The sequence below is a fragment of the Rattus norvegicus genome, chromosome 11, assembly GCF_021556685.1.
Source record: "Rattus norvegicus strain SHRSP/BbbUtx chromosome 11, alternate assembly SHRSP_T2T, whole genome shotgun sequence".
Lineage (NCBI taxonomy): Eukaryota > Metazoa > Chordata > Mammalia > Rodentia > Muridae > Rattus > Rattus norvegicus.
Window position 1 is genome coordinate 13,755,403 of NC_141544.1, and position 21,488 is coordinate 13,776,890.

Genomic DNA, 21,488 nt, shown 5'->3' on the forward strand with positions numbered 1-21,488 from the left:
AACTGGGAAAGGGGATAACATTTAAAATGTAAATAAAGAAAATAGCTATTAAAAGAAAAAACTAAAAATTATTTATTTGTCCTCTGTTGTTCACTCTTACCACCATTTTAGAGGCTGCAGTAGTGGCCACAGTTTTTTTTTTTTTTTTTTTTTTTTTTTGGTTGATTTATTTTTTTCTTTTTTTTCTTTCTTTTTTTTGTTGTTTTCAGTTTTTTTTTTTAAAATTTATTTAATACTTAACAATAATTCTTTGGTTTCCGGGCAAACATCCCCCTCCCCCCTCCCCTTCCTTATGGGTGTTCCCCTCCCAACCCTCCCCCCATTGCCGCCCTCCCCCCACCAGTCTAGTTCACTGGGGGTTCAGTCTTAGCAGGAACCAGGGCTTCCCCTTCCACTGGTGCTCTTACTAGGATATTCATTGCTACCTATGAGGTCAGAGTCCAGGGTCAGTCCATGTATAGTCTTTAGGTAGTGGCTTAGTCCCTGGAAGCTCTGGTTGCTTGGCATTGTTGTACATATGGGGTCTCGAGCCCCTTCAAGTTCTTCCAGTTCTTTCTCTGATTCCTTCAACGGGGGTCCTATTCTCAGTTCAGTGGTTTGCTGCTGGCATTCGCCTCTGTATTTGCTGTATTCTGGCTGTGTCTCTCAGGAGCGATCTACATCCGGCTCCTGTCGGTCTGCACTTCTTTGCTTCATCCATCTTGTCTAATTGGGTGGCTGTATATGTATGGTGGCCACAGTTTTAACTATGGGGAAATATCCATAGAATTGTTAGGTTCTAGATAAAGGAATTGGAGAGGATAGCTGTGAATAGAATAGAAGTAGAGACAGTTTCTGAAGAAAGAAGGTTCTTCCAAATACAGAAGCGGGCAAGAGTATTGGGAAAGAAAGAATGTTGAAGACTAATAGGCTGGGCCAGGAGCATGGGACAGTTTATTGTGCAATCTGTAGCTCTTCCCCACATCTTCCTCTTCATGTTCTGGGGGATTTACTGGTTCATGTTCTTTCCTTTCCGTGTATTCCTGATGGTAGCAGATTTCCAGTCTTTCTATCATTTTTAAAATTATGTTTTTTTAAATATTTTCTTTTTATTTTGTGTATTACATGTGTGTCTCTGTGTGAGTACGTTTGTACACTGGAGCCATATATATGGATTATTAGTAGTAGTCTGGTGTGGCAAGCATTCACCATTTATTACTCTGAGGACAGCTTCAATTAGTCACATTCTTCCTTCATTTTTGTCTTTATCTGTAATATATAGATTGCATCCTATCTATTCTGCAAGGAATAAAAGGTACATTAGGCAGTTTTCAAAGTATTGCTTGACATATTCATGGATGCTCCATAAAAGTGACCGTGGCTCCAGCTGCCTATGTAGCAGAGGATGGTCTTGTTGGGCACTAATGGAAGGAGCCCTTGGTCCTGCCAAGGTTGGACCCCCAGTGTAAGGGAATGTCAGGGGGGCAGGAAGGGGAGTTAATGGGGATGGGAACACCCTCATAGAAGAAGGGGAGGTGGATGGGATAGGGTGTCTATGTCTGGGAAACTGGGAAAAGGAATAACATTTGAAATGTAAATAAAAAGTATCCAATAAAAGAAAAAAAACTGATAGGTCTTATGATATTTCAATTCCATAAGTCCAATGTTGATCTTCTATGAAAATTCTGTGAAGAAACAACTGTTTGTAGACACCATTAACTGTATCTAAATCTACAGAAAAAGACAAGGCCTCATGGGCCACTCCCTGTTTCATGATGGAAAGTTAATGTGCTCAATTGTGTGCAAATGTTACACAGATGAACATAGGCATTGTGAACTCATGAGTCCAATGGCTGTGTGAAACCCATTCCTATTTCACTGCACTAACATTTCTTCCTTAGACTTGCTTTTTAAATGCATTCTAATGGTTTTTGGGGTATTACTATGCCTCTCAGTGTCATTTCTCAATCTCATAAACAAAACAAAGGTGATTACAATGGGCTATGTATGTTGTTTATCTCCTCATTGTCTCATTGCAAAAACATTCACCAAGTAAAAAGTGACTTTTGATTACAATAAATTATATATCAGATGAAATATCTAAGAAACTAAATTGATTAGTGTTATTGTGTTCATTTGTGTGTAAGAGACAGAGACAGACAGAGGGAAAGAGAGAGAGAGAGAGAGAGAGATTGTGTTTTAAAATGTTTGTGCCTAACAATCATCCACCATGATCAAGTAGGCTTCATCCCAGGCATGCAGGGATGGTTTAATATACGGAAAACCATCAACGTGATCCATTATATAAACAAACTGAAAGAACAGAACCACATGATCATTTCATTAGATGCTGAGAAAGCATTTGACAAAATTCAACACCCCTTCATGATAAAAGTCCTGGAAAGAATAGGAATTCAAGGCCCATACCTAAACATAGTAAAAGCCATATACAGCAAACCAGTTGCTAACATTAAACTAAATGGAGAGAAACTTGAAGCAATCCCACTAAAATCAGGGACTAGACAAGGCTGCCCACTCTCTCCCTACTTATTCAATATAGTTCTTGAAGTTCTAGCCAGAGCAATCAGACAACAAAAGGAGATCAAAGGGATACAGATCGGAAAAGAAGAGGTCAAAATATCACTATTTGCAGATGACATGATAGTATATTTAAGTTATCCCAAAAGTTCCACCAGAGAACTACTAAAGCTGATAAACAACTTCAGCAAAGTGGCTGGGTATAAAATTAACTCAAATAAATCAGTTGCCTTCCTCTATACAAAAGAGAAACAAGCCGAGAAAGAAATTAGGGAAACGACACCCTTCATAATAGACCCAAATAATATAAAGTACCTCGGTGTGACTTTAACCAAGCAAGTAAAAGATCTGTACAATAAGAACTTCAAGACACTGAGGAAAGAAATTGAAGAAGACCTCAGAAGATGGAAAGATCTCCCATGCTCATGGATTGGCAGGATTAATATGGTAAAAATGGCCATTTTACCAAAAGCAATCTACAGATTCAATGCAATCCCCATCAAAATACCAATCCAATTCTTCAAAGAGTTAGACAGAACAATTTGCAAATTCATCTGGAATAACAAAAAACCGAGGATAGCTAAAGCTATCCTCAACAATAAAAGGACTTCAGGGGGAATCACTATCCCTGAACTCAAGCAGTATTACAGAGCAATAGTGATAAAAACTGCATGGTATTGGTACAGAGACACACAGATAGACCAATGGAATAGAATTGAAGACCCAGAAATGAACCCACACACCTATGGTCAGTTGATTTTTGACAAAGGAGCCAAAACCATCCAATGGAAAAAAGATAGTATTTTCAGCAAATGGTGCTGGTTCAACTGGAGGGCAACATGTAGAAGAATGCAGATCGATCCATCCTTATCACCCTGTACAAAGCTTAAGTCCAAGTGGATCAAGGACCTCCACATCAAACCAGACACACTCAAACTAATAGAAGAAAAACTAGGGAAGCATCTGGAACACATGGGCACTGGAAAAAATTTCCTGAACAAAACACCAATGGCTTATGCTCTAAGATCAAGAATCGACAAATGGGATCTCATAAAACTGCAAAGCTTCTGTAAGGCAAAGGACACTGTGGTTAGGACAAAACGGCAACCAACAGATTGGGAAAAGATCTTTACCAATCCTACAACAGATAGAGGCCTTATTTCCAAAATATACAAAGAACTCAAGAAGTTAGACCGCAGGGAAACAAATAACCCTATTAAAAAATGGGGTTCAGAGCTAAACAAAGAATTCACAGCTGAGGAATGCCGAATGGCTGAGAAACACCTAAAGAAATGTTCAACATCTTTAGTCATAAGGGAAATGCAAATCAAAACAACCCTGAGATTTCACCTCACACCAGTGCGATTGGCTAAGATCAAAAACTCAGGTGACAGCAAATGCTGGCGAGGATGTGGAGAAAGAGGAACACTCCTCCATTGTTGGTGGGATTGCAGACTGGTAAAACCATTCTGGAAATCAGTCTGGAGGTTCCTCAGAAAATTGGACATTGAACTGCCTGATGATCCAGCTATACCTCTCTTGGGCATATACCCAAAAGATGCCTCAACATATAAAAGAGACACGTGCTCCACTATGTTCATCGCAGCCTTATTTATAATAGCCAGAAGCTGGAAAGAACCCAGATGCCCTTCAACAGAGGAATGGATACAGAAAATGTGGTACATCTACACAATGGAATATTACTCAGCTATCAAAAACAACGAGTTTATGAAATTCGTAGGCAAATGGTTGGAACTGGAAAATATCATCCTGAGTGAGCTAACCCAATCACAGAAAGACATACATGGTAAGCATTCATTGATAAGTGGCTATTAGCCCAAATGCTTGAATTACCCTAGATCCCTAGAACAAACGAAACTCAAGACGGATGATCAAAATGTGAATGCTTCACTCCTTCTTTAAATGAGGAAAAAGAATACCCTTGGCAGGGAAGGGAGAGGCAAAGATTAAAACAGAGACTGAAGGAACACCCATTCAGAGCCTGCCCCACATGTGGCCCATACATATACAGCCACCCAATTAGACAAGATGGATGAAGCAAAGAAGTGCAGACCGACAGGAGCCGGATGTAGATCGCTCCTGAGAGACACAGCCAGAATACAGCAAATATAGAGACGAATGCCAGCAGCAAACCACTGAACTGAGAATAGGTCCCCTATTGAAGGAATCAGAGAAAGAACTGGAAGAGCTTGAAGGGGCTCGAGACCCCAAAAGTACAACAATGCCAAGCAACCAGAGCTTCCAGGGACTAAGCCACTACCTAAAGACTATACATGGACTGACCCTGGACTCTGACCCCATAGGTAGCAATGAATATCCTAGTAAGAGCACCAGTGGAAGGGGAAGCCCTGGGTCCTGCTAAGACTGAACCCACAGTGAACTAGTCTATGGGGGGAGGGCGGCAATGGGGGGAGGGTTGGGAGGGGAACACCCATAAGGAAGGGGAGGGGGGAGGGGGATGTTTGCCCGGAAACCGGGAAAGGGAATAACACTCGAAATGTATATAAGAAATACTCAAGTTAATAAAAAAAAAAAAATGTTTGTGCCTGTGTGGGTACCACCATAGATTAATATTAAGGCCGGAGGTTGATGTTGTGTATCTTCATTGATCACATACAACCATTTTGTTAATTAAGAGAATGAAAATTTCAGAAAGAAGCATTTTTTATAACAATACTACTCACTTTTATTCCTCCAGTCCAACCATACTCCCCATTCCCCCACAAATTGAAGACCTTTTTTTATAATTATTGTAACACACACAAACAAACAGACACACAGACACACAGACAAACAGACACACACACATATTCTCATACTCTTTCTTTGGTGTTGTTTCTATGTATATGTGTTTATTTAGTACTAACCACTTGGGTTTGGAAAACTACAAAATGGCTCCTCCCTGAAGGAGACTGGCTCTTGCTCTCATCTATTGCTTATAGCTATTTCCCTAAGAGTTAGACCTTGTGAGATTTTGTCCATCCACATTGGCATGTCACCTGCTGTCACTGATCAGAATTTGTTTAGGCAACCATATTGTTGAAATGTCATGGATTCTAATTCTCTATCATTTCTAAGAGATATTATGGTCTCTAGATTCTTACAGTGTGCATGCATTCTTTCCTCTGATGTTCCCAGATTCTTAGTTGTAAAGGTTTTGTTGAATATTTATCAAATAGCTCTAAGCCCGTTGCCATAGCAGTTCTCAGAATTTTTACCAGTAGCTGCTTTCTGTAGTAAATTCCAAAGAATCTTTGATGAGAGGTAAGATCTAAAGTCATATGTGGGTACAGGGTTAAGTATTGAGAATGTAGTTAGAAAGTTTACTGGTTTAGAAATGAGGCAGTAGTAGTTCTTCTCTGAGTCCTCTGACCAGACCTGCCCTGGATAGTTGGCTAGAGGAAATCCTTTCTTTTTAGTGGTTGCTAATTTCAACTAGATAGCTCTTGGATGCCTTCAAGGAGTTTGTGCTATTGAGCACAGGTCATGCACAACTTTAATCCAGATACTCACAAGACAGAGTCAGGTTGATATGGAGTTTGATGCCATACTGCTCTAAAGGGAGAGTTCCAGAACAGCCAGGGCTACACAGAGAATCAGTGTCATTGGAAAACAATCAAACAACAACTACTACAACAAGAAAAACCCAAATAAATGCCACCATTACATTTTTGAGATACCTTGCCAAACTGGTTCTTATTGTAGTCCAAAGGTTTTACAGCTGGGTAGGACTATTGATTGCTCTTGTCTGTTCTCAGCTCTCATAGCACCTTTGGTTTCCATGAGATCTTTTATTAGGGAAGAGGCTTTTCTGTCAGCTCAATGTAGATATAAAGTTCTCAGGAATACAGTCTTTAATAACATTTCAGTGAAGCAATCAAAAGCTGTAATGGTAGTTTCTATGATTTCTGGAGTCTTCTCAATTTCCCTGACTAAAAATTCAAAGGTAGGTTTCCCATATTTAGCACTGGCATTTTGTTAGGTAGTCTATGGCACTCGGCGATCATTATAAACTCAAGTATTATAATTACATTATATATCTGTATATATATATTTCCTCAATATTATATGTGTCTACAGTGTGTATGTATTAAGCAAACATTGAGACTCAACATATATGCATATACATTTATACATGTACATATATATGTGTTTGTGCGTGTATAAATGTATATGCATATTTCTTGTTTTCCTGTGGCTTTTTCAAATACCCTTCCTGCTATTTATACTTTCTTCATTGTACCTTCCTCCCCTTCCTCAGTTAGACACACATATTGCTGTTCCTCCTCCTCTACTTATAGTGCCTATATAAAAACTAGTTCCCTCTCTAGAGATCCTGTGTACTGGTAGTCAATAATTTGGCTAGATTGACTTTTAAGCAACACAGGGATCCTCCTGTCTTCACCACCCCTTGATGGGATTACATTTTTATGTGTTGCTGTGAATTGAATGATAGGGTTTGTATGTGCAGCCTTTCTACTTTCAGGGGATTAACCTCAGATCCCCATGCTTCATGAGGAGTATTTTAATTACTGAGCTATCTTCTAGCCCTTGTACTAAACTCTCAATGATTTCTTTTTGAGTTGATAGATGATTTTTTTTGTTAGTGTTAGTATTGTTCTCTCATTATTCAGTCTGCCATTTGCTTTTCAACACATATTACAGTGAATTAAAAATGCAACAGAAAATCATTTTCAAAACAAGAAAATATTGTAACAGTAGAACCACATTTTTGTGTGATTTTCAGAGTTCATATACAGAAAAGCATTTTTTACTTCCACAGTTTAGTTTCATACTTCTTTCTTCCTCTTGTCACTTTTTTACACATGATTATATGTGCACTGGTTCATGAGGGAAGAAGACATTGGACTGTGTGTGTGTGCATGCGTGCGCACGTGTGCGTGCACGTGCGTGTGTGGGTGTGTGGAGAGACAGAGAAAAAGACAAAGAGACAGAGACAGAGACAAGAAGAGGCTGGCCGGAAGTAAAGTAGAGAGGATTCTTTCTCAAAGTTTTTTCCACGTTTTAAGAATGTCTTTTTGTGAAGCTCTGGGTTTCCTGGAACTCACTCTGTAGACCAGGCCAGCCTCCAAATCACAGAGATCCACCTTCCTCTGCCTTTTTCCTGAGTTCTAGCATTAAAGGCATGTATACAGCCTGTCTGTACATTATATTTTTGAGATAATGTAACACATTGAATGTGGAGCTTATCAATTCAAGTAGGTATATGGCTAGTGTTCTCCTATATTCCTCTTGTATCTACCTCTCCCACACTGCAATAGGAAATGAAGACTGACATGCCTATCTATTTTATGTATTAATATGGGCACTGAAGTATCTGTACTCAGGTCCTCCTACTTGTGAGGTAAGCACTCATTAGCCATAACCACAGTATAATATTTCTTTCATTATTAAATGTAAGAAGGGGTAATGCATATTCATGGAGCAAAGCAACAGTTTTCTTGACTTGGTGCTGCAAATATAGCATATATGGAGGAAATATATGCCCAGCATAAGAGTCATGTTATAAACTGAATGGCTCCATGGTTGCCATTAGCTTTGTCTCCCTGAGTCAATTTCTGGTTTCTTTGTTCTCTGAGTTTAAAAAGAAATTTCTTATACAAGAAAGAAATGTCTTTCTGAAGGAAACTGTGACCTAAAATAGGTCACTGCTGTGTTTCTCCTTCAATAATAAAAAAAAGTGATGGGGGATAATGTATAATTCATCTTTGCCTAAATTAATATGTGTTCAAATCTCCAAATTCGAATAACTTAACAAGAAACTGAAGGGCTGTTTCTTATTGTTTTATGTGACCAAAGACAGCTGATAAGTGTGGATCTGCTTATCAGAACCTCTATAGAACATAGCCATATAATGTAATTTGGACCTGTTTAGTCAGTTTCTCTGTGATGGGGAGTACTGAGTAGTTCAAGGCAAGTAAACTCCATGACTTGAAAGGGAAATTTTCACCTTTTATCATTTCTGCTTCCCTTCCTCCCTTCTTCCTTTCTCCCTCCTTACTCCATTCCTTCTCTCTTTCCTTTTATCTCCCTCCTTTCTTTTTTCTTTCTCTTCTTTTCCTCTTTTCTGCCTACTTAACTGTCCTCTTCTTCCCTTCTCTTGCTCAGTCCATCACTTTTTCATTTCATTTTTTTTTATCATAATCTGTCCCAAACTTCCTGTGTAGCCCACAATGATCTTGAACTTAATTTTCTTCAGCTTCCACATCCTGAATTCAGAAATTTGGAGCATATGTCACCACACCCATCTTACGCAGTGCTGGAAATTGAACGTAAGTCTTCATGCATGTTAATTAATCATTCTTTCAACTGAGCCACACATGCAGGCTGTCATCACTCTTGAGTCACTACTATTCAGAATCCATGTACCTGAAAGTAAGGAAGAGCTATGGACTAGTGAAACTTGTTAAACTAATTTTCTTATTAGCATCTCCTTATAAGAGTTTGTATTTGGCCTTTTACTTGTTTATTTCTCTTCTGTCAAACTCAGTTTTTCACTGTGACTCCTCAGAGAAAAATCTAATAGAATGGCAGCCAGCAACTGTACACTTTTCCTTTTGTTCTGAGTAAAACAAGGAGCCCCCAAATAACTAGCCTTGGTAGCCAAGATTTTCTTTTAAATTCTACTCACTGTACAATCGTTTTTAAATGTTTTTAGAGCTCCCTAGAATGATAAGCCTTGAAGACATTCCCTTCCTGTCTTTGAATATTTTATCCTATATTGTTTTGCTATTCTTAATGCCTTCTTGCCTATATGCTCTTCCCTCATCACCCTCTTTCTGATCATTCCTTCCTTCCTTCCTTCCTCACACCCTCATCCTTTTCTTCCTTCCTTCTTCCTTTCTATTTTCTTTTCTCCCTCCCACAACCACCTTCACTCCCTTCCTATGCTTCCTGATTTCTTGTTATTTATTTATCTTCTCCTTACAATTTCTATGATCCTGCCTTTTAGAATTTTTTGTTCTTATTTTTGTTGGAAGGTTTATGTTTCTCTAATTTTAAAAACTTCATTAATAATACAAAATAAATTATTAATGATACTATAAAATATTTATTGGGCTTTGGTAATTATTTTGTTATTTAAAGTTAAATTGTTATTTTGAAATTTTATTTCTTTCTTTTAATTAAAATTAAACATTTAAGACATGACAAACACTTAAAAGCAAGGTTACCTATCTTTGTTGTCAATACCCAGAACATTTGGTCCACTTATACTGTGAAGGTTAATATTTATTTTTAACTCATTAGGACTGAGAATCATCAAGAAGGCAGATCTCTGGACTTGTCTTTGGAGAAGTTTCTAGATTAGGTAAATTTGAGTGGAATGATCCACAATGTGTCTTCAATTCTATTTCATTAATCATAATACATATTTCTGTACCAATACTATCCAGTTTTATCATTATTGTTCTGTAGTACAGCTTGAGGTCAGAGCTAGTGATTTCATCAGAAGTTCTTAATGATTTTGGACTGTTTTAGCTGAGCTGGTTTTTCTGTATGAAGTTCAGACTTGTTCTTTTAAGGTCTGCAAAGATTTTGTTGGGATTTTGAAGGAAATTTCGTTGAATTGGTAGTTTGTTTTTGATAAGATGGCCATTTTAATTTAATTTTTACTGATATATGAAGATGGGGGATCTTTCCATCTTATGACATCTTTTTAAATTTTCTTCTTGATGTACTTTTATTTCTGGTCAAAACAATCTTTAATGTAGTTGATTAGAGTTACATCAAGATCTTTTATTATTTCTGACTACTCTTTGTTCCCTAATTTCCTTCTCAACATGATTATCATTTGAATAAAGGAGAACTACTGATTTCTTTGAAATAAATTTATATACAGCCACAATGGTAAAGTGGTTTGTCAGCTGAAGGAGTCCTCTAGTAGAATTTTGGAGGTAGCTTTTGTATACTATCACAACATCTACAAAAAATGAAAACTTGACTTCTTTCTTTCCAATTTTTATGCCCTTGATCTCCTTTAGTTTTCTTATTGTTTTAGTTAGAAGTCAAGTACTGTATTGAATACATGAGGAGAGAATGGACTGCCTTACCTTGTTCCTTATTTTCATGAAAATGCTGTTAATTTTCTCTTCATTTAATCTGATATTGGATATTGGCTTGCTGTCTATTGCTTTTATCATGTTAAGTTATTTATATTAAATCACTGATCTCTCCAGAACTTTTAACATGGAGGGGTGCTGGATTTCTTTGAAGGATTTTTGACCACCTAATGAGATGATCATGTAAAATTTCTTTCAATTTGTTTATACAGTAGATTATTTGGTAGATTTGAATATATTAAACCACCCATGCTTCCATGGGAGGAAACCTACTTGATCGTGTGAATAATGTCTTAGATTTGTTCTTGGATGCAGTTTCTGAGAATTTTATTGAATATTTTTGTATCAGTGTCCATAAGAGGAACCGTTCTGAAATATTCTTTCTTTGTTGAGAAATGTTCTGATTTTTGTATCAGGGAAACTGTCTCCTTATAGAAAGAATTAGGTAGTGTTCCTTCTGTTTTTATTTTGTAGAATAATTTGAAGTGTATTGGTTTTACTTCTTCTTTGAAAGTGTAGTAGATAGTTTTTGATATCCTGGGTTTTTTGTTATTCCAAATGAATTTGCAAATTGCCCTTTTCTAACTCTTTGAAGAATTAAATTGAAATTTTTATGGGGATTGCACTGAATCTGTAGATTGCTTTCGGGAAGATAGGCATTTTTTTTATTATATTAATCCTGCCAATCCATGAACATGTGAAATCTTTCCATCTTATGAGATCTTCTTCAATTTCTTTCTTCAGAGACTTTAAGTTCTTGTCATACATATCTGTCAGTTACTTGGTAAAAATCACACCGAGGAATTTTATGTTATTTGTGACTATTGTGAATGGTGTCATTTCCCTAATTTCTTTCTCAGCCTGTTTATCCTTTGAGTAGAGGAAGGCTGCTGATTTCTTTAAGTTAATTTAATATCCAGCCACTTTGCTGAAGCTGTTTATCAGGCTTAGTAGTTGTCTGGTGGAACTTTTGAGGTCACTTAATATACTACCATATCATCTGCAAATAGTGATATTTTGACTTCTTCCTTTCCAATTTGTATCCTTTTGAACTTCTTTTGTTGTCTGAATGCTTTGGCTAGGACTTCAATTACTATATTAAATAAATAGGGAGAGAGTGGGCAGCCTTCTTTAGTTCCTAATTTTAGTGAGATTGCTTCAAGTTTCTCTCGGTTTAGTATGATGTTGGCTACTGGTTTGCCCTATATTGCTTTTAGTATGTTTAGGTATGGGCCTTGCATTACTGATCTTTTCTAGACTTTTAACATGAAAGGGTATTGAATTTTGTCAAATTCTTTCTCAGCATCTAATGAGATAATCATGTGGGTTTTTTTCCTTTTGAGGTTATTTACATAGTGAATTATGTTGATGGATTTCCATGTATTGAAAAATCCCTGCATCCCTGAGATGAACCCTACTTGATTATGATGGATGATCACTTTCAATTGCTTTTGGATTCTGTTTTTGAGAATTTTGAGTATTTTAAAATTGATATTAATAAGGGAAATTGGTCTGAAGTACTCTTTCTTTGTTGGGTCTTTGTGTGGTTTAGATATAAGTGTAATTGTGGCTTCATAGAAGGAATTGGGTAGAGTTCCTCCTGTTTCTATTTTGTGGAACAGTTTGGACAGTATTTGTATTAGGTCTTCAATGAAGATCTGACAGACTCTGCACTAAAACTATCTGGTCTTGGACTTTTTTGGGGGGCGGGGAGACTTTCAGTAACTGCACCTATTTCTTTAGAACTTAAGGGACAGTTTCAATGGTTTATAAGATCCTGATTTAACTTTGGTACCTTGTTTCTGTCTAAAAAATTGTTCATTTCCTCCAGATTTTCCAATTTTGTTGAATATAGGCTTTTGTAGTAGGATCTGATGATTCTTCTTTTTTTAATTTCCTCAGATTCTCTTGTTATGTTTCCCTTTTTATTTTTGATTTTGTTACTTTGGATCCTGTCTCTGTCTCTTGTTTGTTTGGCTAAGGGCTGATCTATTTTGTTGATTTTTCTCAAAGTACCAGCTTCTGGTTTTGTTGATTCTTTGTATAGTTCGTTTTGTTTCTATTTGATCCATGTAGTCATGAATTTGATTATTTGCTTCCTTCTACTCCTCTTGAATGTATTTGCTTCCTTTTTGTTCTAGAGCTGTTAGATCTGCTGTCAAACTGCTAATGTATGCTCTCTACTATTTCTTTTTGGAGACACTCAGAGCTATGAGTTTTGCTTTTAGCACTGCTTTAATTATGCCTCATAAATTTGGGTATGCTGTGCCTTCATTTTCAATAAATTCTAAACAGTCTTTAATTCTTTTATTTCTGTCTTGACTAAATTATCATTGAGTAGAGTGTTGTTCCCTTTCAATATGCTTGTGGGCTTTCTGTCATTTTTGTCATTATTGAAGACCAGCCTTAGTCTGTGGTGAACTGATGGGAGGGATGGGATTATTTCAATCTTCTTGTATTTGTTAAGGCCTGTTTTGTGACTGATTATATGGCCAGTTTTGGAGAAGGTACCATAAGGTGCTGAGAAAAAGAGATACTTTTATTTTAGGATGAAATCTTCTATAATTATCTGTTAAATCCATTTGGTTCAAAACTTTTGTTAGTTTCTCTATGTCCCTGTTCAGTTTCTGTTTCCATTATCTGTTCATTGATGAGAGTGGGGTGTTCAAATCTTCTGCTACTTTTGTGTGAGGTGCAATGTGTGCATTGAGCTTTAGTGAGATTGCTTTTATGAATGTAGGTGCCATGCATTGGAACATAGATATCAAGGATTGAGGATTCATATGGGTGGATTTTTTTGCTTTGATGAATATGAAATGTCCTTCCTTACTTTTTTGATAACTTTCAGCTCAATGTTAATTTTATTCAATATCAGAATGGCTACTTCAGATTGCTTCATGGGACCATTTACTTAGTAAATTGTTTTCCGGTAATTTATTCTGAGGGAGTGTCTGTTTTTGTCACTAAGGTGTGTTTCCAGTATGCAGCAAAATGGGTCCTCTTTACATATCCAGTCTATTAGTCTATGTCTGTTTATTGGGGAATTGAATCAATTGATATTAAGAGATATTAAGGAATAGTGATTGTTCTTTCCAGGTTTTTGTTGTTGTTGTTGTTGTTAGAGCTGGAATTATGTTTGTGTGGCTCTCTTCTTTTGGTTTTGTTGCAAGATTGCTTTCTTGCTTTTTCTACGGTGTAATTTCTCTCCTTGTGTTGGGGTTTTCCATCTATTATTTTTTGTACAGTTGAATTTGTGGAAATTTACCCATCTATGTTAATTGAGAGTTTTGGTGGATATAGTAACGTGGGTTGACATTTGTGTTCTCTATTGTCTGTATTATATCTTCCCAGAATCTTCTGGCTTTCATACTTTCTGGTGAGAAGTCCGGTGTAATTCTGATAGGTCTGTCTTGATGTGTTACTTGACCTATTTCCCTTTCCACTTTTAAAATTCTTTGTTTTGTGCATTTGATGTTTTGACTCTTATGTGAGAAGAGGAATTTCTTTTTTGGTCCAATCTGTTTGGAGTTCCGTAGGCTTCTTTTATGTTTGTGGTTATCTCTCTCTTTAGGAGAGTTCTCTTCTATAATTTTGTTGAAGTTATTTACTGGCCATTTAAATTGGGAATTTTCGCTTTCTTCTATACCTATTATCTTGATATTCTCATAGTATCCTGGATTTCCTGGATGTTTTGTGTTAGCTTTTGACGTTTTACATTTTCTTTGATAGTTGTGTCAATGATTTTTATGGTACCTTCTGACCCTGAAATTCTCTCTTCTGTTTCTTGTATTCTGTTGGTGTTGCTTGCTTTATGATGCCCAATGTCTTTCCTATGTTTTCTATCTCCAGTTTTGTCTCTCTTTGTGATTTCGTAATTGCTCCTATTTCCATTTTTAGATCCTGGATGATTTAGTTCAATTCCTTCCCCTGTTTGCTTGTGTTTTCCTGCAATTCCTTAAGGGATTTTTGTGTTTCTTCTTTAAGGGCTTCTACTTGTTTACTTGTATTGTTCTGTATTTCTTTAAGGGAGTTATGTCCTTCTTAAAATCCTCTATCATGGCATACAAGAAGCCTACAGAACTTCAAATAGATTGGACCAAAAAAGAAACACCTCCTGACACATAATAGTCAAAACACCAAACACACAAAGTAAAGAAAGAATATTAAAAGCAGTAAGGGAAAAAGGTCAAGTAACATATAAAGGCAGACCTATCAGAATCACACCAGACTTTTCGCCAGAAACTATGAAAGCCAGAAGATCCTGGACAGATGTCATACAGACCCTAAGAGAACACAAATGCCAGCCCAGGTTACTGTATCCTGCAAAACTCTGAATTAACATAGATGGAGAAACCAAGATATTCCATGACAAAACCAAATTTACACAATATCGTTCTACAAATCCAGCACTACAAAGGATAATAAATGGTAAAGCCCAACATAAGGAGACAAGCTACACCCTAGAAAAAGCAAGAAACTAATCATCTTGACAACAAAACAAAGAGAAGAAAAGCACACAAACATAACCTCACATCCAAATATGAATATAACAAGAAGCAATAATCACTATTCCTTAAATCTCTCAACATCAATGGTCTCAACTCCCCAATAAAAAGGCATAGATTAACAAACTGGATACGCAATGAGGACCCTGCATTCTGCTGCCTACAGGAAACACACCTCAGAGACAAAGACAGACACTACCTCAGAGTGAAAAGCTGGAAAACAACTTTCCAAGCAAATGGTCAGAAGAAGCAAGCAGGAGTAGTCATTCTAATATCAAATAAAATCAATTTTCAACTAAAAGTCATCAAAAAAGAAAAGGAAGGACACTTCATTTTCATCAAAGGAAAAATCCACCAAGATGAACTCTCAATCCTAAATATCTATGCCCCAAATACAAAGGCACCTACATACGTAAAAGAAACCTTACTAAAGCTCAAAACACACATTGCACCTCACACAATAATAGTAGGAGATTTCAACATCCCACTCTCATCAATGGACAGATCATGGAAACAGAAATTAAACAGAGACGTAGACAGACTAAGAGAAGTCATGAACCAAATGGACTTAACAGATATTTATAGAACATTCTATCCTAAAGCAAAAGGATATACCTTCTTCTCAGCTCCTGATGGTACTTTCTCCAAAATTGACCATATAATTGGTCAAAAAACGGGCATCAACAGGTACAGAAAGATAGAAATAATCCCATGCGTGCTATCAGACCACCACGGCCTAAAGCTGGTCTTCAATAATAATAAGGGAAGAACGCCCACATATATGTGGAAGTTGAACACTTAACAATGACCTGGTCAAGGAAGAAATAAAGAAAGAAATTAAAGACATCTTAGAATTTTAATGAAAATGAAGGTACAACATACCCAAACTTATGGGACACAATGAAAGCTGTGCTAAGAGGAAAATTCATGGCTCTGAGTGCCTGCAGAAAGAAACAGGAAAGAGCATATATCACCAGCTTGATAGCACACCTAAAATCTCTAGAACAAAAAGAAGCAAATACACCCAGGAGGAGTAGAAGACAGGAAATAATCAAACTCAGAGCTGAAATCAGCCAAGTAGAAACAAAAAGGACCATAGAAAGAATCAACAGAACCAAAAGTTGGTTCTTTGAGAAAATCAACAAGATAGATAAACCCTTAGCCAGACTGAAGAGAGGACACAGAGAGTGTGTCCAAATTAACAAAATCAGAAATGAAAAGGGAGACATAACTACAGAAACAGAGGAAATTCAAAAAATCATCAGATCTTACTATAAAAGCCTATATTCAACAAAACTTGAAAATCTGCAGGAAATGGACAATTTCCTAGACAGATACCAGGTACCGAAGTTAAATCAGGAACAGATAAACCAGTTAAACAACCGCATAACTCCTAAGGAAATAGAAGCAGTCATTAAAGGTCTCCCAACCAAAAAGAGCCCAGGTCCAGACGGGTTTAGTGCAGAATTCTATCAGACCTTCACAGAAGACCTCATACGAATACTATCCAAACTATTCCACAAAATTGAAACAGATGGAGCACTACCGAATTCCTTCTATGAAGCCACAATTACTCTTATACCTAAACCACACAAAGACCCAACAAAGAAAGAACTTCAGACCAATTTCCCTTATGAATATCGACGCAAAAATACTTGATAAAATTCTTGCAAACCGAATCCAAGAGCACATCAAAACAATCATCCACCATGATCAAGTAGGCTTCATTCTAGGCATGCAGTGATTGCATAATATACGGAAGACCATCAACATGATCCATTATATAAACAAACTGAAAGAACAAAACCACATGATCATTCCATTAGATGCTGAGAAAGCATTTGACAAAATTCAACACCCCTTCATGATAAAAGTCCTGGAAAGAATAGGAATTCAAGGCCCATACCTAAACATAGTAAAAGCCATATACAGCAAACCAGTTGCTAACATTAAAGTAAATGGAGAGAAACTTGAAGCAATCCCACTAAAATCAGGGACTAGACAAGGCTGCCCACTCTCTCCCTACTCTCTCCCTATTCAGTTCTTGAAGTTCTAGCTAGAGCAATCAGACAACAAAAGGAGGTCAAGGGGATACAGATCGGAAAAGAAGAAGTCAAAATACCACTATTTGCAGATGATATGATGGTATATTTAAGTGATCCCAAAAGTTCCACCAGAGAACTACTAAAGTGATAAACAACTTCAGCAAAGTGGCTGGGTATAAAATTAACTCAAATAAATCAGTAGCCTTCCTCTACACAAAAGAGAAACAAGCCGAGAAAGAAATTAGGGAAACGACACCCTTCATAATAGACCCAAATAATATAAAGCAACTCGGTGTGACTTTAACCAAGCAAGTAAAAGATTTGTACAATAAGAACTTCAAGACTCTGAAGAAAGAAATTGAAGAAGACCTCAGAAGATGGAAAGATCTCCCATGCTCATGGATTGGCAGGATCAATATAGTAAAAATGGCCATTTTACCAAAAGCGATCTACAGATTCAATGCAATCCCCATCAAAATACCAATCCAATTCTTCAAAGAGTTAGACAGAACAATTTGCAAATTCATCTGGAATATCAAAAAACCCAGGATAGCTAAAACTATTCTCAACAATAAAAGGACTTCACGGGGAATCACTATCCCTGAACTCAAGCAATATTACAGAGCAATAGTGATGAAAACTGCATGGTATTGGTACAGAGATAGACAGATAGACCAATGGAACAGAATTGAAGACCCAGTAAGAACCCACACACCTATGGGCACTTGATTTTTGACAAAGGAGCCAAAATCATTCAATGGAAAAAAGATAGCATTTTCAGCAAGTGGTGCTGGTTCAACTGGAGGTCAACATGTAGAAGAATGCAGATCGATTAATGCTTATCACTGTGTACAAAGCTTAAGTCCAAGTGGATCAAGGACCTCCACATCAAACCAGACACATTCAAACTAATAGAAGAAAAACTAGGGCAGCATCTCGAACACATGGGCACTAGAAAAAATTTCCTGAACAAAACACCAATGGCTTATGCTCTCAGATCAAGAATCGACAAATGTGATCTCATAAAACTGCAAAGCTTCTGCAAGGCAAAGGACACTGTGGTTAGGACAAAATGGCAACCAACAGATTGGGAAAAGATCTTTACCAATCCTACAACAGATAGAGGGCTTATGTCCAAAATATACAAAGAACTCAAGAATTTAGACCGCAGGGAGACAAATAACCCTATTCAAAAATGGGGTTTAAACTTTCCAAGCAAATGGTCAGAAGAAGCAAGCTGGAGTAGCCATTCTAATATCAAATAAAATCAATTTTCAATTAAAAGTCATCAAAAAAAGAGAAGGAAGGACACTTCATATTCATCAAAGGAAAAATCCACCAAGATGAACTCTCAATCCTCATCTTCGGTTGGTTTATATACAAGTGTGCAATTTCTAGGCTTGAAAGTAAAATGATGCTATCTGGTACTGGATAGAGGAGCCTTATTTTTTATTATGGCAGCTTGCTATTTTTGTAACATGGTGATTTGGTTGAACACAATAAAGTACAGTAGTAACTGATCTCCCCTTCTTCCTGGATGAGTGAGGAGATGATTAAATGTTGATGTCAGCATCCTTGAGCATATTCAGATGAGCTTCTGCTTCTGTTGAAAAGGATGCTGTGTTTGATTGTGGTCCGAAGCTTTGAAGCACTACTTGGCATCTCCTTCCTTGGAGGTCTCACTGTTTAAACATAAGAGATTTGATAGCTTGTTGGTAAGGTGAGGTCCAGCTTGTCTCCACTAGGTCATCTTCATGTGAATCCGGTGGTTATACGGTTTTGTTTTAGGGATATTTCATTTTTTTAATAACGGTTTTAGCTGACATTCATGGAGAGAATGAATCCTTAGAACTGTGCCACTAGTGAAAGGAAATCCTGTCTAGAGTATGTTTCTTTACAAAGCTGTGTCACACCATCCTTTGGGCCCTCTGCTGGAAAAGTAGAATCAAGTCTCAAATAATGCCTTTTAAATTGTATCCTCTAGTATTATACATGTAGGACAGTACTGTATCATACCTCTGTGGATGTAAAATAGCTTGTACCTGCTTTATGATACGTAGTAGTGACCGTGCTTTATCAGAGCTGTTTTTAATGATGTTGCTCAGAATGTTTTCTTTCCAGATGATGATTGAGAAGCTAATTTAAAAAAAATGGTGCCAGGTACCACAAGAGTAACAGAACTGTGCTGTTTTCTCAGGTTTTGTTTTTTTACTTTTTTTTTTAATGGAGTGTGCTGGATGTCTCTACAGTTTTGTTCAGATGACTGCAGAACCTGGAAAAGCTGTTGCTTGTTGATGCATAACACACTGCTATTATTGGTCTTATTATATAAATATAAATATATATATATATACAGATATATAATTTGAATTTTTTGAAACTTTAGCTGTGCTGTCAACTTTGGAAAAAAGTATCCCCGTTTACTGTGTTGAGTTGGCACTGTACAGAAATTAACAGCCATATTGGTCTAGAAATGTTGAACTTAAGTTTTTTCCATTTGTGCAGGGGTAACACACTGTTTTAAATATGTAAGGTCTTATCTACGTGGGTTTGATTACAAAAACTAATAAAGTATTCTCTAAATTTAAAAAAAAATGGGGTTTAGAACTAAAGAAAGAATTCACAGCTGAGGAATGCCGAATGGCTAAGAAACACCTAAAGAAATGTTCAACATCTTTAGTCATAAGGGAAATGCACATCAGAACAACCCTGAGATTTCACCCTCACACCAGTGAGAATGGCTAAGATCAAAAACTCAGGTGACAACAAATGCTGGCGAGGATATGGAGAAAGAGGAACACTCCTCCATTGTTGGTGGGATTGCATACTGGTAAAACCATTCTGGAAATCAATCTGGAGGTTCCTCAGAAACTTGGATATTCAAGTACCTGAGGATCCAGTTATACCTCTCTTGGGCATATACCCAAAAGATGCCCCAACATATAAAAAAGACACATGCTCCACTATGTTCATAGCAGCCTTATTTATAATAGCCAGAAGCTGGAAAGAACCCAGATGCCCTTCAACAGAGGAATGGATACAGAAAATGTGGTACATCTACACAATGGAATATTACTCAGCTATCAAAAACAATGACTTTATGAAATTCATAGACAAATGGTTGGGACTGGAAACTATCATCCCGAGAGAGGTAACCCAATCACAGAAAAACACACATGGTACGCACTCATTGATAAGTGGCTATTGGCCCAAATGCTTGAATTACCCTAGATGCCTAGAACACATGACACTCAAGATGGATGATCAAAATGTGAATGCTTCACTCCTTCTTTAAAAGGGGGAACAAGAATACCCTTGGCAGGGAATAGAGAGGCAAAGATTAAAACAGACACAGAAGGAACACCCATTCAGAGCCTGCCCCACATGTGGCCCATACATATACAGCCACCCAATTAGACAAGATTGATGAAGCAAAGAAGTGCAGGCCGACAGGAGCCTGATGTAGATCGCTCCTGAGAGACACAGCCAGAATACAGCAAATACAGAGGCGAATGCCAACAGGAAAACACTGAACTGAGAACAGGACCCCCGTTGAAGGAATCAGAGAAAGAACTGGAAGAGCTTGAAGGGGCTCGTGACCCCTTATGAACAACAATGCCAAGCAACTAGAGTTTCCAGGGAGTAATCCACTACCTAAAGACTATACATGGACTGACCCTGGACTCTGACCTCATAGGTAGCAATGAATATCCTAGTAAGAGCACCAGTGGAAGGGGAAGCCCTGGGTCCTGCTAAGACTGAACCCCCAGTGAACATGATTGTTGGGAGGAAGGCGGCAATGGGGGGAGGGTGGGAAGGGGAACACCCATAAAGAAGGGAAGGGGGGGTTTAGGGGGATGTTTGCCTGGAAACCGGGAAAGGGAATAACATTCGAAATGTAAATAAGAAATACTCAAGTTAATAAAAAAAAGAAAGAAAGAAAAAAAATCCTCTATCATTATCATGAAATATGCTTTTAAATCCAAATCTTGCTTTTCTGGCATGTTCGGTTATCCCGTATTTTCTTTGGTGGGACATCTGGCCTCTATTGATGACAAGTAGTTTTGGTTTCTGTTACTCATGTTTCTGTGCTTGCCTCTTGCCATCTTATTATCTCTGGTGTTAGCTGGTCTTGCTGTCTCAGACAGGAGCTTGACCCTCCTGGAAGCCTGTGTGTCAGCACTCCTGGTGAGTGCCTTTTTCCCAGTGGGTTCTCAGTATAGAGAGCTGTGGGATGGGGTCATCTCAAGGTACAGGCAGAAACCAGAAGTGTCCTGCCCAGGCTGCTCCTAGGTTCCTGTGTCTTTTTTTTTATTTTT

At 37.4% G+C, this 21,488-nt stretch overlaps 2 protein-coding genes across 4 annotated transcripts in view; one reads left to right on the forward strand and one right to left on the reverse strand.

The window, feature by feature from the left end:
- The window catches only part of LOC148002461 (uncharacterized), a 101,626-nt gene that overhangs the window by 54,678 nt on the left and 25,460 nt on the right, over nt 1-21,488 (reverse strand). The window lies entirely within an intron of this gene.
- Nucleotides 1-21,488, forward strand: part of Stx19 (syntaxin 19) — a 130,074-nt gene that overhangs the window by 42,186 nt on the left and 66,400 nt on the right. Inside the window, exon 3 of one of the 2 annotated variants that reach the window (XM_087576891.1) lies at nt 8,759-8,831. The exons of the other annotated variant lie outside the window; for it this stretch is intronic. The gene's annotated coding sequence lies outside the window, so the exon portion shown is untranslated. The remainder of the gene's footprint in view (nt 1-8,758; nt 8,832-21,488) is intronic. 2 annotated transcript variants of the gene reach the window in all.